The sequence below is a fragment of the Schistocerca cancellata genome, chromosome 3 (assembly GCF_023864275.1).
Source record: "Schistocerca cancellata isolate TAMUIC-IGC-003103 chromosome 3, iqSchCanc2.1, whole genome shotgun sequence".
Classification (NCBI taxonomy): domain Eukaryota; kingdom Metazoa; phylum Arthropoda; class Insecta; order Orthoptera; family Acrididae; genus Schistocerca; species Schistocerca cancellata.
The window spans coordinates 458176996-458194137 of NC_064628.1; the positions used below are offsets into that span (position 1 = coordinate 458176996).

Genomic DNA, 17142 nt, shown 5'->3' on the forward strand with positions numbered 1-17142 from the left:
TATGGTCGCAGGTTCGAATCCTGCCTCGGGCATGGATGTGTGTGATGTCCTTAGGTTAGTTAGGTTTAAGTAGTTCTAAGTTCTAGGGGGCTGATGACCACAGATGTTAAGTCCCATAGTGCTCAGAGCCATTTGAAGACGTTGACGGATGTAAATGGGCGATTTGCAGTGCTTTCGGAATCATACTTCATACATGTAATGAACTCACTAGAAAAGTCGTTAGAACATAATGCTCTGGCTCAAAGCAGTGCAGCGTCAAAACGGAACTGCATGTTAAATTTTTACGTCGTGGCATAAAAGACTCCATTTTAGGATTAAGTTGAATATTGATATTGTAGTCCAGGGCGAACATTCACCTCAGTTTTTTTACTCTTGGCACTGATCGAATGCCAGTTTTTATTTAGTATTTTTTTAATATTGTTATATAAGTACCGCAGTTTAATTGCATTAGACTCGCACGGGAGGAACGCAGGAACACGGGATCCAGAGCGTACCCTACGATTTAGAAGACAGGCTGAAGCATGGCAGGCCTCATTTACAGCATTTGTAGATGTACAAAAGTGTTATAGACAGTGTTTAATAGAATATGCACTTGAAATCCTTTAGTTATCGAGGATAAAACACAAAGAACGAAAAGTTATCTAAAACTCGTACAAAAATCAAACTGCAGATCTAAGATCAGAAAGGCGTGTAAGGGAGGCAGTTGTTTAAAAACGAGTAAGTGAAGGCTGCAGCCTGTGCTCTGTTATTCACACTGAGCAAGAAGTAATTCAAATCAAAGATAAATTTATAAAATGAATTTTAGTTCAAGAAGAATAAACAAAAACTTGAAAGATTTCCGAGCATATTTCATTATTTATTTTGCCGGGTACAACAAAGGTCTTCTAGGGTCAGTTGAATGGAATGAATAGTTTCTTGAAAAGAGGTTGTAAGATGAACATCGACAACTGTAAAACAATGCGTGGCGGAAGTCAGAGAACTAAGTAAGGGCAAATTTAGGAAGTGAGACTCGAAAACAGAAACGAATTTTTATATTTGGGCAGCAAAACAAGTGACGATGGTAGAAGAAAAGAGGATGTAAAATGGGCACTTACGAACGGCCGGAAAAGCTTCCCTGGAAAAGAGAAATATGTTAAATTTAAGCGAGAGGAAGTTGTTTCTGAAGGTATTTGTCTGGAGAGTATACTCGGAAGCTAAACATTAACACTACGTGCAAGGAAAGAATAGCAGCTTTCGAAACGTTATGGGCAGAAGAATACTTAGATGTGTAGATCGAGTATCAAATGTATAGATGCTGAGTCGAAGAGAGGAGAAAAACATTTTATAGTACAATTTAAAATAAGCGTTAGATTGATTGGACACAAGGAATATTTAATTTGGTAATGGAGGGATGTGGGGTGGATAGGCGAAAACAGTACAGAGAGACCAAGGACTAAAAACAGTAAGCCGATTCAACTGGTTGCTGGATGTAGTAGGCATGTAAAGATAAGATGGACTAACGTGGAGAATTGCCTCGAACCAGTCTTCGGACTTGAGATGCAACTACGATACACGTACATGGTAAAAGTAGTGTGATTTTCTTGGCTTTTCAATCATTTTTCTCGATCGCATCTTCACCATTCATCTTCCAAACAAATGTGAAATACTTAGTGCTGAGACGCATGCTGTTTCTAGGTGTGAGAAACTTCTCATCTGCTCCAATACCCTTAGTGTCCTATGTATGCTACAACGGACGAACTGACGAGAGAAAATATATGAGCTTTAGAACGACTATATCAATTTTTTTGGCGGAGTGTGCGCTGTATCAAACTTACGGCAAATCAGAACTGTTGGCTGAACTGGACCATCAACTCTGGATCTCGCTAAGCATGCGCATTGTCCTTATCGACCGAGCTATCGAGGCACTATTCACGACCCGGTTTCACAGCCTGAACTCATGTCTGGATGGCTCAGTTCGTAAAACCGTTGTCCACCGAAAGTTAGGTTTAAGGTTCGAGCCCTAGCAGTGCACCAAATTTTTATCTACTAGGAAGTTTCATTATCTTAGCTCTTTCCATTCTCTGGACGCAAAAACAGCGGAGCGATGTCTCATTCTGCTAGGATAGTCCAGACTTCATGAAAGGAGGGGAAATGAGTATCTGATATAACAGCTGAGGGTGTACGGGCTACCACTAAACTTTGCAAGTCTGACACACAATGCAGCTGCAGTCGATAAAAACCTCGATGTTGACATACCATAATCTGCGATAAAGTAACTCTACACCTTCGTCACGTTTAATGAGGAAGGCTATAACGTGGAGTCTGACTGGGGTGTGATTAAGTGGAGTGGGGAGGGGGGGGGGGGTTGTGCGAGCAGGGGGTTGCCTCAGTAGTCAGTGCTAGGACCGCTACTGTTTCTTATATGTACTGAGTGTGTAAGTAGGCTGTTTAGGTTTTTGTGTTAGTGACGCCACGTAGCGCCCTGTATTAAAATCGCTGACTGCGCTGTGTGCTGTCTGTGTCTGGTTGGACTCGTTGTTGGATTATTCGCTGGTGTAGAGATGGGCAGTTGGATGTGAACAGCCTGTAGCGTTGGGCAGTTGGAGGTGAGCCGCCAGCAGTGATGGATGTGGGGAGAGAGATGCCAGAGTTTTGAGCGGACGATCTGGACGTGTGTCCATGAGAAAAAGGAAATTTGTCAAACTGGATGTCACGAATATATATAATGACTTTTGATCCTTATTAAGGTAAATATATTGTGTGTTCTCTATAAATATCTTTCATTTGCTAACTATATGCCTATCAGTAGTTAGTGCCTTTAGTAGTTAGAATCTTTTATTTAGCTGGCAGTATTGCTGTTGTTCGAGTAACGAAGATTTAGGTGAGGTAAATGATTCATGAAGGATAGGTTGTTGACAATCAGGGCTGTTGTTTTGTAGGGATTATTAAAAGTCAGATTGCGTTGTGCCAAAATATTGTGTGTCAGTTTAGAAGTGATCAGAATAATTAAAGAGAAAACTGTCTGAGTACGTTCAGTTTTACTCAGCTGTTTCAGTATCAAATAACGTAGGAGTTTATCAACACAGTCAATCTTTACATTCAGAGGGGAAGTTTCAAGTGTTTCAGCTGCCCCTTCCACCGTCGTTTTATGCAACCTACAATGTAATACCTGGCCTTCATATCCCACGCACTATGCGCAAGCCATTAGTCATACAGAAAAAATGAGCGGAACCTTTTTGTAGGCAATTTAATGTTGTTAAATTTGGTGCTGGGGTACGTTTTCGCTGAAAGCAACGATTTTCGAATTATTCAAGAAAAACATACGAGAGTGACCCTCAAAGGCATCTCCACTCCACACTCATCCCTCACCAGTCCAGATTTCTAGTACGTTGTTCATGGTAAACCCCCCCCCTCCCACCCCTCCATTGAACAAAAATTTCCGACTACCCTAACCATTCCCGATAAGCGACCGTTTTGGTCTCTATTGATTGGGTTACTACGCTACCAGCATAGCCGTCTACTTCGTTAACGTTATTAATTTAAACGTGCCTGTGAGGGCAATGAAAGAAAAATGAATTTTGCAAACGTTGCGCTAAAAGTAATTACGTTGACAATTTGACACAAAGGTAACCCTTACAGGGCACAGTAGCTTCGTAGGCAGAAGGATTGACGAATACAACTAAATAAATAATTATTTATTTTATCCTGTTAAAATTCACAAAAAGTTGAGTAAAATGAATACAACTAAATAAATAATTATTTATTTTACTCTGTTAAAATTCACAAAAATGTTAAGTAAAATTAATACAAACGTCAATTTTACAATTTGTAAGTGCTCGACAAAGCCGTTGAAGCAGTATGGCCAGTCAACGCAAATCAAAAAAGGTCGAATGTGGAAAATAATTCGTGCAGGCGCAATATTTATACAGCGGTAGGAGGGACTACCATGAACAACATACTAGAAATCCTTCCCGGTGCGAGCTGAGTGTAGGAGTGGGGGTGCGTTTGAAGAAGATCGATTTTGCGAGTTTTTCTTGAATAATTCGAAAACTACGGCCTCTGGCGAAAACGTATCCCAGTACAAAATTTAAGTACACTCCTACAAAAACGTCCTATTCATTTTTTCTGTAGGACTAACAGTTCGCTTATAGCGAGTGAGAGAATATGAAAATCTTGTACATGGTTTGTGAAGGCCACTTACAACATTTCGGGTTGCGTAAAACGACAGTGGGAAGGTTAGCTGAGTCACCATGTGGATAAATGATGTGCCTTCTGGTATGACGCGATTCTAAAATATTTCTGTTTGCTGATGACACTATCTTGGTATTGAAGAATGTTGAGTATATCATAGTCAAAGGTTTGGCTGTGAAATGGGTAGTTAGAGCAATGTGTGATGTAACGTTGCGAATCTCCTCTCGGCTCCTGTTCTGGAGTTGGGGAATCCTGACATTGGGCTCGCAATACGTATTTGCTTTAGTAGCGTTTAATGTTATCAGTATGAGCGTATTCCCAAGAATTAGAAGGTTTCACTCAATTAATACTAGGCGGAAATCCAGTCTCTAATTGGATCACACCTTCTTGACTATCGTACAGAAAGACGTGCAGTATTCTGCTGCAACCATTTTCAGTAAGCTACCACATGAACTAAAACATCTTAGCAGTAATCCAGGCACTTTCAAGTCCAACGTGAATAATTTCCTCATGGCTCTTTCCTATTCTATTGCGGAGTTTTTGGAAAAAAATTAGCCGATTTCTGCGTTTCATTGTTAGTATATAATGAACAAATTATTATCTCCATGGGATTTCGTGGAAACTTTGTCTGTTATTAACTTTTCTGATGTTCATGTACTGAGTCATTCCATGACCATGGAGAACTGGGCCTTAATTCAGTACTGCGTAACAAGACGTGCAAAATAAAAAATAATAAAATCAAATACATGGTTTCATACTCCGTTCTGGGGGGTGTTCGGCGTACGAATCACTTCACAGTCATTATAACAGAGCGAATGAAATGTTTTCAGAACATCAACTATAATTCTAAATGAGACGTGTCGCCTGTTTTTATTCGAAATGATAAGAGTGCAACGCTCGTTCTGAAATAACTGCACGGTAAAACGGCTACTGTAATAGTATTTATTTTAATTTTTCCTTGCCAATCTGAAGGCGCTTCGCTAAGCAAACCATTACCTGTAATCGCAAAAATTATCTGCATAGTGATGGCAGTGTATAATAAACATCCTATTCTAACTTAAAGAAAAAGATTTAAAAACCTACACAAAACATGATACTGAAGCGACAATATTGCTTACACGAGACAACACTATAGGACAGGACTTCTCAGGCTTAAAGACCCTCACAGAGAACAAGTGACGTAGGACGAAAATAAGTAAACGTCTGCTCCGTAGGACTAGAGAGTATGAGTTTCAACAAAGAGAGTAACATATTGTAATGTAAAGATTTTGTTGAAAAATTTTATAAAATATTCATTTATGAGGACATCAGCTATCTAATGGAAAAGAAAGTTGTAATAAACGTGAACTATATATTATCACAGTATTTATTCATTCTCAGTATCGTTAAATATGTTTTTAATATTACTTGTTTGGCAAGATACGTCATACACAATTAACATATGTATTACTCTCGTAGTGGAAGGAAAAATCTGATCTGGAAATGCATAGCTAAACAACTGAAATTGGTGTTGTTAGACGACGAGAAATAAATACTTTCTTAAAATAGTGATCTCAAAAACTCCAAGATAAAAAATTTTTACACAAAATTGTATTTTTGAGACTTAGAATGATTTACTATTTTTTACAACTTACATTGATGACAGATATCTGCTTATGATAATTAGTGAGAAGTGTAACGGATAGTTTGATAAATCACAATTATGAGGAAACTACGTACTAGGATGCGATTAGAACCTAATAAAGACTGTCATGTTGCAGGAACACTGCATTCGAAAGAGAAGTTTCTAGATGCTTTGAGTTCCTCCCCAGCACACAGGTATTTAATCTCTCAGCCTAAGCTCAGTGGTTTAGTGCTATGTGGGACAAATTTTGGTAAATAGAGAGTTTGCGTAATGGAACTCAGCAAATGGAACAAAATTTTCTTTAGCTCCATCACAGGGAATAATCTCAAGTGCATTTGATGCTTTCTCACAGCAGCAATATATTTGCACCTTCAAATAGATCAGGAAACGAATCTGATGGTAAGAAGCGTACCTATCCGACGTGTGAGTTTCCACCTATATTTCAATACACAGAAACCTTGAAAAATAATGAAATAATTAGCAAAAATTTCTTTCTGAATGTAATCGGTTTCAGAATGTCAGATGAGTGTATCCGCTGGGTTTCAGCGAGGAAACTACATGCTTTAGTCTCTCTTATCTGAAGAGTTTAGCAATATATCTATGCAAGAATTAATATTCGCTGAAGGAGGAGCATTGCATATTACGCACTGTGCTCGCATTGCTTCTGTTGTTGACAACAAGAAATGGATCGTTCACTAAGAAAGCTTTGTGAACCATACTTCTCATGTATTTGACATTTTTATAATATTTTGATTCGATGTAGCAAGAGACAGGTGAAAGTGGGGGAAAAAGAATTTCAGCTTATGTTTCAAAAACGTATACAATTTCCTGATTCAAAGAAGCGGCCTATTTGTTGCTTCCGTGGGTGGTATGGAGGTCGTTTTGGAGAACCTGACTGTTACTGCTCCACACATAGACCTATTTTGCCGGTCAATCGATATTTCCGTCCAAAACACACAGTAGGCTAAAGCACCTACTCTCGACCAACGTTAAAGAATGACGATTAGTTGGATGGGAGCGTTCGTGCGTTGATGTCAGTAGTCTTTTACTGTGCAATACGTATTTCGGGCTTAAGTATATGTTACGTAGCCTGAACCTCATTTGTGGAAACATATATAAAAGACTGATGTAACGTTTCTGATAACGGTTCCCTTGCAGTGAAGAATATTCATAATCATTACGTGTTTGTGTTCTCCTTCAGTAATTCTAAGGACGGAAACATTTACTGAAGTCGATTCCGTGAATATAATAAAAAAATTCTCTAGAGAAATCAGAAAGTATTTCGTCGATGTTCGTAACTCGAGACGCGGTACTAATAGGAGAGTCGATCACGACATACATGTGATATGAACAAAGCGAAGAAAGCAGTAGCAGTCGTTAGACTGTGAAATGTAGGAAAGCAATGCCTCAGTGATGAAAAGAGCGTTTTTTACAGTCTTCAGCGATTAGACACTTCTTTGACCTTCCAGTGACATCATTATGTAGAGGTGCATTTAGCTTTTGGGTGGTATTCATGATCTACTCTTATTGCTGGTATAAATTATGACAAAAAATTTGTATAATACCTACATCCCAGTTAATTTTTCACAACAGGTAAAGAAGCGCAGGACTTAATTTAAAAAAGTCATTTAAAACTCATGTATCGTCATAGGGGACATCTGAAATCATCATTGCCAAATTTTGGTGAAAATTCACAATACTAAATAACTCCGCTGTTATTCTTATGTTCTGTCATAATTTTAAAACGCACACAGAGATTTAAATCAGAGAGCAAGCAGGAAAATTAAATCGCTAATAAATTTTAGTATTTTTTTTACTCTAAGAAAATTATTGGGTTTGGGCTGGGTTGTCAGTCAGGTGTCGGACAGGTGTCTTTGCAAAATTACTTCTCGGAGGAAAAGGTCTTCCACGTCTGGGGGGACGTGACGGAATTATATGGTGATCAACTGTAGGTGCTACTGACCGGTGAGGTGGAGCTGCGTGCTACGGTGTGACGTCGGCGTCGTTGGCTGCGTCTGCTCGGGCGTCGGGGTCGGACAGCGGCGTCGGCGGTGAGGTGACAGTGGCGTGCGCGCACCCCCCAGCGCCGGTATTTAAACACGACGCCACGCACGTGCTCCGCAGTGCGCATGCGCGGGGCTCGCCCACGACCACCGCGGCAACCCTGCTAGCGGGTCAGCGGGGGCGCACGCGCCTGCCCTGTGTCGTTCTGGGCGCAGCCTCTGGTTACCTCCCCCCAGTGGCAAGGCGCTCGTCACCCAAAGCACCCATCTGCGGAAGCGTCTGGGCAAAGCTACTCTGAGGATAAAAAAATATCGTACTTCTGGGGAAGATCTGGCGCCTAAATAGTTGTGGCCTAGACAGTCTCAGTGAGAATATACCATCTTAAGCGCGGTTTTAATACTACAGACCAAACACGAAACACATAAAATATGATCACCATACAGTGAATGTTCATATGATTCCACGGTCATTGTCAATTTGAATAAAATGAATTTGCGAAGATGGTTCCCCCACAATATATAAAAAAAGTCGTACCTCAGCTGCCAATAAATTCTCTATTCACAACCATTTCCATCTTTAGATCATCGTCAGATATCTTTAAAGTTGTTTTTAACAGCTTATATGACAGTGTTAAAAACATGACTCCAAATAGCACAAAATCCTATTAACAGCAGTAACGCAGGATAAATTTTATGTTGCTTGATGCCACAGTTTTAACATTGCCATGTAAACTGTTATAAATAACCCCAGGGGGTAAGAATAATGTAACGACCTAAAGAAAAGCGTTTTCTTGACATTTGTTAATGGGTAGAAGGAAAGATGACAGAAAAGTAATACTTGGGGAAGTTATTGAGCATAGATTTAAGTATACTATTAAAAAATCGTCGGAAAATACTATAAAATAGTGACACTGCAGCAGTTCTCCCGAGGCATGTTGAATCTGAGGCGATCTGCGACACGCACTATAACTGGTGTAAATTTGAATCCGGAAAAAAAAATTATGCGATGAAGATGTGTGTAGTTGGTGAACCACGTAAGGGATTTTAGAAATATTGATTTTTGTGTAACTGGCAAGTGTCTGAATTAAGTCGTTCAATTTTCACCAAAAAATGACAGTCTTTTGTTAATAAATGTTGTTTAAATTAACTCATCGAAAATCTCCTATGTCTTTCACTTTGCTAAGTTATTTCAAAGTTGTGATTAAATTTACAAATAAAAAGATTGAAAGTGTTAGTTATGTTGTATGTGTTGTTGTTGTGGTCTTCAGTCCTGAGACTGGTTTGATGCAGCTCTCCATGCTACTCTATCCTGTGCAAGCTTCTTCATCTCCCAGTACCTACTGCAACCTACATCCTTCTGAATCTGCTTAGTGTATTCATCTCTTGGTCTCCCCCTACGATTTTTACCCTCCACGCTGCCCTCCAATACTAAATTGGTGATCCCTTGATGCCTCAGAACATGTCCTACCAACCGATCCCTTCTTCTGGTCAAGTTGTGCCACAAACTTCTCTTCTCACCAATCCTATTCAATACTTCCTCATTAGTTATGTGATCTACCCATCTAATCTTCGGCATTCTTCTGTAGCACCACATTTCAAAAGCTTCTATTCTCTTCTTGTCCAAACTATTTACCGTCCATGTTTCACTTCCATACATGGCTACACTCCATACAAATACTTTCAGAAATGACTTCCTGACACTTAAATCTATACTCGATGTTAACAAATTTCTCTTCTTCAGAAACGCTTTCCTTGCCATTGCCAGTCTACATTTTATATCCTCTCTACTTCGACCATCATCAGTTATTTTGCTCCCCAAATAGCAAAACTCCTTTACTACTTTAAGTGTTTCATTTCCTAATCTAATACCCTCAACATCACCCGACTTAATTCGACTACATTCCATTATCCTCGTTTTGCTTTTGTTGATATTCATCTTATACACTCCCTTCAAGACACCATCCATTCCGTTCAACTGCTTTTCCAAGTCCTTTGCTGTCTCTGACAGAATTACAATGTCATCGGCGAACCTCAAAGTTTTTATTTCTTCTCCCTGGATTTTAATACCTACTCAAATTTTTCTTTTGTTTCCTTTACTGCTTGCTCAATATACAGATTGAATAACATCGGGGATAGGCTACAACCCTGTCTCACTCCCTTCCCAACCACTGCTTCCTTTTCATGCCCCTCGACTCTTATAACTGCCATCTGGTTTCTGTACAAATTGTAAATAGCCTTTCGCTCCCTGTATTTTACCCCTGTCACCTTTAGAATTTGAAAGAGAGTATTCCAGTCAACATTGTCAAAAGCTTTCTCTAAGTCTACAAATGCTAGAAACGTAGGTTTGCCTTTCCTTAATCTTTCTTCTAAGATAAGTCGTAAGGTCAGTATTGCCTCACGTGTTCCAGTATTTCTACGAAATTCAAACTGATCTTCCCCGAGGTCGGCTTCTACTAATTTTTCCATTCGTCTGCAAAGAATTCGTGTCAGTACTTTGCAGCTGTGGCTTATTAAACTGATTGTTCGGTAATTTTCACATCTGTCAACACCTGCTTTCTTTGGGATTGGAATTATTATATTCTTCTTGAAGTCTGAGGGTATTTCGCCTGTTTCATACATCTTGCTCACCAGATGGTAGAGTTTTGTCAGGACTGGCTCTCCCAAGGCCGTCAGTAGTTCCAATGGAATGTTGTCTACTCCGGGGGCCTTGTTTCGACTCAGGTCTTTCAGTGCTCTGTCAAACTCTTCACGCAGTATCGTATCTCCTATTTCATCTTCATCTACATCCTCTTTCATTTCCATAATATTGTCCTCAAGTGCATCGCCCTTATATAGACCCTCTATATACTCCTTCCACCTTTCTGCTTTCCCTTCTTTGCTTAGAACTGGGTTTCCATCTGAGCTCTTGATGTTCATACAAGTGGTTCTCTTATCTCCAAAGGGCTCTTTAATTTTCCTGTAGGCGGTATCTATCTTACCTCTAGTGAGATAAGCCTCTACATCCTTTTACATTTGAGACGTTTGTATTCCTTTTTGCCTGCTTCATTTACTGCATTTTTATATTTTCTCCTTTCATCAATTAAATTCAATATTTCTTCTGTTACCCAAGGATTTCTACTAGCCCTCGTCTTTTTACCTACTTGATCCTCTGCTGCCTTCACTACTTCATCCCTCAAAGCTACCCATTCTTCTTCTACTGTATTTCTTTCCCCCATTCCTGTCAATTGTTTCCTTATGCTCTCCCAGAAACTCTGTACAACCTCTGGTTCTTTCAGTTTATCCAGGTCCCATCTCCTTAAATTCCCACCTTTTTGCAGTTTCTTCAGTTTTAATCTACAGGTCATAACCAATAGATTGTGGTCAGAGTCCACATGTGCCCCTGGAAATGTCTTACAATTTAAAACCTGGTTCCTAAATCTCTGTCTTACCATTATATAATCTATCTGATACCTTTTAGTATCTCCAGGGTTCTTCCATGTATACAACCTTCTATCATGATTCTTAAACCAAGTGTTAGCTATGATTAAGTTGTGCTCTGTGCAAAATTCTACCAGGCGGCTTCCTCTTTCATTTCTTAGCCCCAATCCATATTCACCTACTACGTTTCCTTCTCTCCCTTTTCCTACACTCGAATTCCAGTCACCCATGACTATTAAATTTTCGTCTCCCTGCACTATCTGAATAATTTCTTTTATTTCATCATACATTTCTTCAATTTCTCCGTCATCTGCAAAGCTAGTTGGCATATAAACTTGTACTACTGTAGTACGTGTGGGCTTCGTATCTATCTTGGCCACAATAATGCGTTCACTATGCTGTTTGTAGTAGCTTACCCGCATTCCTATTTTCCTATTCATTATTAAAGCTACTCCTGCATTACCCCTATTTGACTTTGTATTTATAACCCTGTATTCGCCTGACCAAAAGTCTTGTTCCTCCTGCCACCGAACTTCACTAATCCCCACTATATCTAACTTTAACCTATCCATTTCCCTTTTTAAATTTTCTAACCTACCTGCCCGATTAAGGGATCTGACATTCCACGCTCCGATCCGTAGAACGCCAGTTTTCTTTCTCCTGATAACGACATCCTCTTGAGTAGTCCCCGCCCGGAGATCCGAATGGGGGACTATTTTACCTCCGGAATATTTTACCCAAGAGGACGCCATCATCATTTAATCATACAGTAAAGCTGCATGCCCTCGGGAAAAATTACGGCCGTAGTTTCCCCTTGGTTTCAGTCGTTCGCAGTACCAGCACAGCAAGGCCGTTTTGGTTATTGTTACAAGGCCATATCAGTCAATCATCCAGACTGTTGCCCTTGCAACTACTGAAAAGGTTGCTGCCCCTCTTCAGGAACCACACGTTTGTCTGGCCTCTCAACAGATACCCCTCCGTTGTGGTTGTACCTACGGTACGGCTATGTGTATCGCTGAGGCATGCAAGCCTCCCCACCAACGGCAAGGTCCATGGTTCATGGGGGGAGGTTATGTTGTATGTCATTTTGAAAAATTATATACGGAGAAGTTTTGAAATGTGTTATAGACATGAACGAATTCAAAAAGTCTACTTGTAGCAAATTCTTAACATTAATCTGCCTTCCCCGTACTGGCCTGTCGTACTGTTGTCGAAATTACATTCACTAGTTCATCATAGAACGATTGAAATATCCGTCGTGGCAATTCCATTAAGACACAGAACTTTACAATTCTGTTTAGCTCTATTCCAAGTAGACGCATTGCCAGGACTGATTGACGGTTGATTCCACATGCGTTCCGTATAAACTTACTACTTGATACAGCAACTTCTCGCAGTTTGGACAAACAATAATCATTATGAAGCCTAAGACTCTAGGACTTCGTCCTTGCAACGTGATGTCTGCATTGCACCTTTTACATGTCACGTGTTGAGAAATAACAGATAAAACGGCAAGAAAATTTATAATCCAATAGCTGAAGTTGTAATTCACATCAAAATGCCAGTCACTGTGTTTCAGTTTCTTAGCAGACGCACTGACTCTTTCAGAACTAATCTCAGTCTCATTTCTATTCACTGGACGCTTTGATGACATACTGCTTCGGGCCCACGTTGCATACGATGTTTTCCTACCTTTTCTGCCCCAGTACACTTTCTTACCACTCATTCTTACTAGACAGTCAAAACTGTGTACCACAAGGTCACAAATAAACTATCAAAAGACAATACTGCACACAAAAATCAAATTCGAAACGAAATAATTGCGTTTTTCGTGCGAGTCCTGACACTTGCTGACCCGAAGCTAACGTGTTATTGTTTTGAATAGCTCCTAACTACACCCAGACGCTACAGGGGCTATCGAGTTGTCGAAGATAAGTCGTTTCGGGTCATCCGAGGCGCCAGGAAAGAACTCGGAATTTCGTAGAACAGGGATTAGACATTTTATCTCATATTTTAGGAAGTTCAGAGTATCTTTTAAGCAAATAGAAATGATTTTTTGAAAATTCTACAATGGTGTTACCCCATCTGATACATCATGATTATGTGAAGATCGAAACCGGCTGTAATTAGCAGCTCTTGAAGTGGAACTACTTCGTTTCTTTTTAATAAAATCTGTTTGGGCATTATTCCGAGTCCTTTTCAAACTAAAAGCAACTACTACGACCTCCATTTCGACCGCCTTTGCAGTGGCCCTCTTCAGGGCACGTTGCTTACCGAGCAGTTTAATTGGGCTGAAGACGTACCTCCGTCCGACCTAGCACAGTGGTGCAGTGGTTAATACAGTGCACTCACCTACACAAAGACGTCGGTTCAAATCCCGAGCTGCCATCCATATTTAGGTTTTCCACGATATCCCTAAATCGCTACAGGCAAATTCCGGGATGGTTCCCTTGAAAGGGTATGACTGATTTTCTTCCTCATCCTTTCGTAATCCGAGCTTGTGCTCCGTTTCTAATGACCCCGCTGTCGTCGGGACTATAAACTCTTACCCTTCCTTCCTTGAAGGCTTCCGATCTAAAGACGTTAGAAATGTCAGTTTTAATGGTTGCTTTTGATTGGAAAATAACGCGGTTTTTATGCTCATAATGTTTTTATTCAAATGTACTGTGAACTAAACTTCGAAAGATTTCTGTTAGGATATGCTGAAGTTTTTCAAACCAGTTTGGTGGGGACATTTAGGCAAACCATAATAAAACATAAATTGTCTTTCTTACGAGACTGTTCTCAGTTATTTTGTAAATAGTTCGAATATAAGATAATTGGCCTCGATTTATTTGGTGAATAGTTCAAAAATAAACTGATTACGTAACCAACACTATCACCACAATGCAATCAATCCCCATCCATCATTGCTACAGTTTCACACTCATTTCTCCTGCTGCAAGCCTCCATTTTTATTTTATCATCCACGCCCCCAGACACTCTTTTAATTAACGTCACCTTACGATCAGCCGCATAGATACTTGCCCTTTATGATCCCCTATTTTCTTAATCTGCTCCTTAATGAAATCCACGTTCTCTCTACCTGTAAGAAACCTTCTCCTGCGTTCTAGCTTTCTGCATCCCTCCCCTGTTTCGAACACACCAGTAACCTCGTCGCCGAGGGCACGTTAAATTAAATCTTGATCTTGCTTCCTACCATTAGGAGCCACCAGTGCGTCTGCTGTTGCCTACTTATAATAAAACTTTCGCTTCTTGAGAGGGCCCCCTTCAAAAACCAGTGATCGTAGGACAATGGAACTTTGTGGAAACATTTGTACGGACATACGGAAGATAAATAAATAATAAACCGTTAAATGAAACACGTTGTAATTTCCACGTGAGAGAGTAAAATTTGTTAATTGAGTACCATGTTTACGTTCCAGGCTACAAAAATTGCTCAATGTATGACCATTTGCATCCACGACATTCTGGAGGTTTGTACGGATACCAATTCACGATTGCTCGCACCACTTTTCGAACGATGGACCATGGAACGTGCAGCTGTCGTGACACAGCTCGCGCACTGCCTGAAGATCGCTCTGAAGATCCATCATTCTCAGCCATGGCAACAGAAACTTCTTCAGCAACTTGTGGCTCAATTGGCCGTCGGCCTCTCCTAGGAGAAATTAGCAAATTGTCAGTTAATTCCAAATTCCTTGCACCTCTTCAACCCCGATGTGATAGTGAAGTGGAACCGTGAAGGGACACGTACAGCATAAAAGCGTACAATCCTACCTGGTCTGTTGACTGACTGAAGAAGAGAGTCGTAATGTGTAATAGGCAGACGTCTCTCCATACCATCACACAGGAATTCCAAACTGCATGAGGAGTACTATGGCAGCTAGGCGGGAGATGAGAAAACTTGGATTTCATGGTCCAGCGGCTGCTCATGAGCCACACATCACGCCGGTAAATGTCAAACGACGCCTCGCTTGGTGTAAGGAGTGTAAACATATTGGATGACTGGTCAATGAAGGAACGCTGTGTAGAGTGACGAATCACAGTACACAATGTGGCGAACCGATGGCAGGGCGTTGGTATGGCGAATGCCCGGTGAACGTCATGTATTTTACAATGAAATAAATACCCCTAGCTGCATACAGGCGTTGATATAAGTCAACGGGGACAGCTGAAAATGTGTGCCCAGACCGGGACTCGAACCCCGAATCTCCTGCTTACATGGCAGACACTCTATCCATCTTTTTTTTTTTTCTTCTTTCATTTTGTTCGAGATAGTTCGTTGCGTTTGGTCTGGGCGGACGTCACAAGACATCCGTTCAAGTTTATCTTTGATTCCTTGACTCAGTTTTTTTTATTGCAGAGAGCATGCAGCCCTCTGACCGAACACGCTGAGCTACGGTGCCGGCATCCATCTGAGCCACCGAGGACACATAGGATAGTGCGACTGCAGGGACTTACCTCTGGCACACCTCCCGTGAAACTCACATTCCCAACTTATTGTCCCGCTCTATATTCATAGTGCGCCTGCCCATTATACTCATTACTCAAGGCTTTTTGCCGATTCCCGTAAGAGTTGGGGGCACTGTTTGTGCATCCGCATGGTCACATGGCCGGTGAGCCTTATATTTAATGTATTATGCTTAATTCCTATGTTTTGGGAATAAATCTCATGTTTACCAGATCAAACACTTTGATTCCGTAGCCACTAAAGTAATTTATCCAACTGAGTGCCTAGATCCTTCAACCATAAGCAATAGGCGAGGTCCCCTGATTAAATCAGGAATTTAATTTATGGCGCTTCCAGTGAGCGTGTCAGTTGATTTTCCAAGTAGCCTATTTACTTCATGGTCGTAATCTGTCATTTTATATGACGTGGGGTGACAGAATTCGCGTGAAATCTAATTTGCATATCCAAGGAGCACCTGTTGAGCTAGCAGTTGTGTTCGCAGCACACGCTGCTTCAGTCAAGGTGTCACCACCCACTGTATCCAGCAGTTCTCTGTCTCTGCCTCCAGTGGTATTCATTTTCAGTAGACCCACTCTGCCCTCAGCAGATTCTGTGAGTCCATCATATTACATTGCCTCCAACAGGATTTGTCGCATTACGTTTCAGTATGTATATCAGCTTTTAACTACCTCTTGCAGCTTCCATTGCTTGTGGCATCCTTCGTCGTATACAAGATATTTCAAATACTAGTATTTTTTGTGACTCCATTTGTTCAGTACTTCCAATATGTCTCACCGATGAGGCGCACGTCATCGCCTTCAACACAAACAGTCACTTCAGCAAGTATCACGCTCTTCTGAAGTTAAACCACTATGACTAGCTGCCACCTTGCACTGTAGCAAGTTAGAAGCCTCCACCCCTGCAGCGGATTTGGCATGGTTCAGTAGCCTTTGCAGTCTCCAATGGGTTACATTGCTTAATATAATTCTAATCACATCTAACTATTTTCAATAATCTCAAAGGGGGGGGGGGGGGGGCACGACGATAGAATCGCAGACTTACTTCAAATGTTGTACATCTTTAGTAGGCCATTAAAACGACGTAACGTGCAAGTAGTAAGGTGCACTACTCAGACGATTCCGAGAAAATCACTAGAGAAGTTTTACGCATCTATTATGCACCAGAGGTATCTGTGAAAAGTTACCAAACCTCCCGCCGGAGATTCGAGTGCTCCTCGGGCATGGGTGTATGTGTGTTGTTCTTAGCATAAGTTAGTTTAAGTAGTGTGTAAGTCTAGGCCGCGCGGGATTATCCGCTGGTCCCGGCGAAGGTTCGAGTCCCCCCTCGGGCATTGGTGTGTGTGTTTGTCCTTAGCATAATTTAGGTTAAGAGTGTGTAAGATTAGGGACTGATGACCTTAAGCAGTTAAGTCCCATAAGATTTCACACGCATTTGAATATTTTTTTGTAAGTCTAGGG

General features: G+C 40.8%; 1 protein-coding gene across 1 annotated transcript in view; it reads right to left on the bottom strand.

Moving 5' to 3' along the window:
- Window positions 1-7857, bottom strand: part of LOC126176746 (uncharacterized) — a 331084-nt gene extending 323227 nt beyond the window's left edge. Inside the window, exon 1 of the mRNA XM_049923915.1 lies at window positions 7758-7857. The gene's annotated coding sequence lies outside the window, so the exon portion shown is untranslated. The remainder of the gene's footprint in view (window positions 1-7757) is intronic.
- Window positions 7858-17142: the final 9285 nt, after the last annotated feature.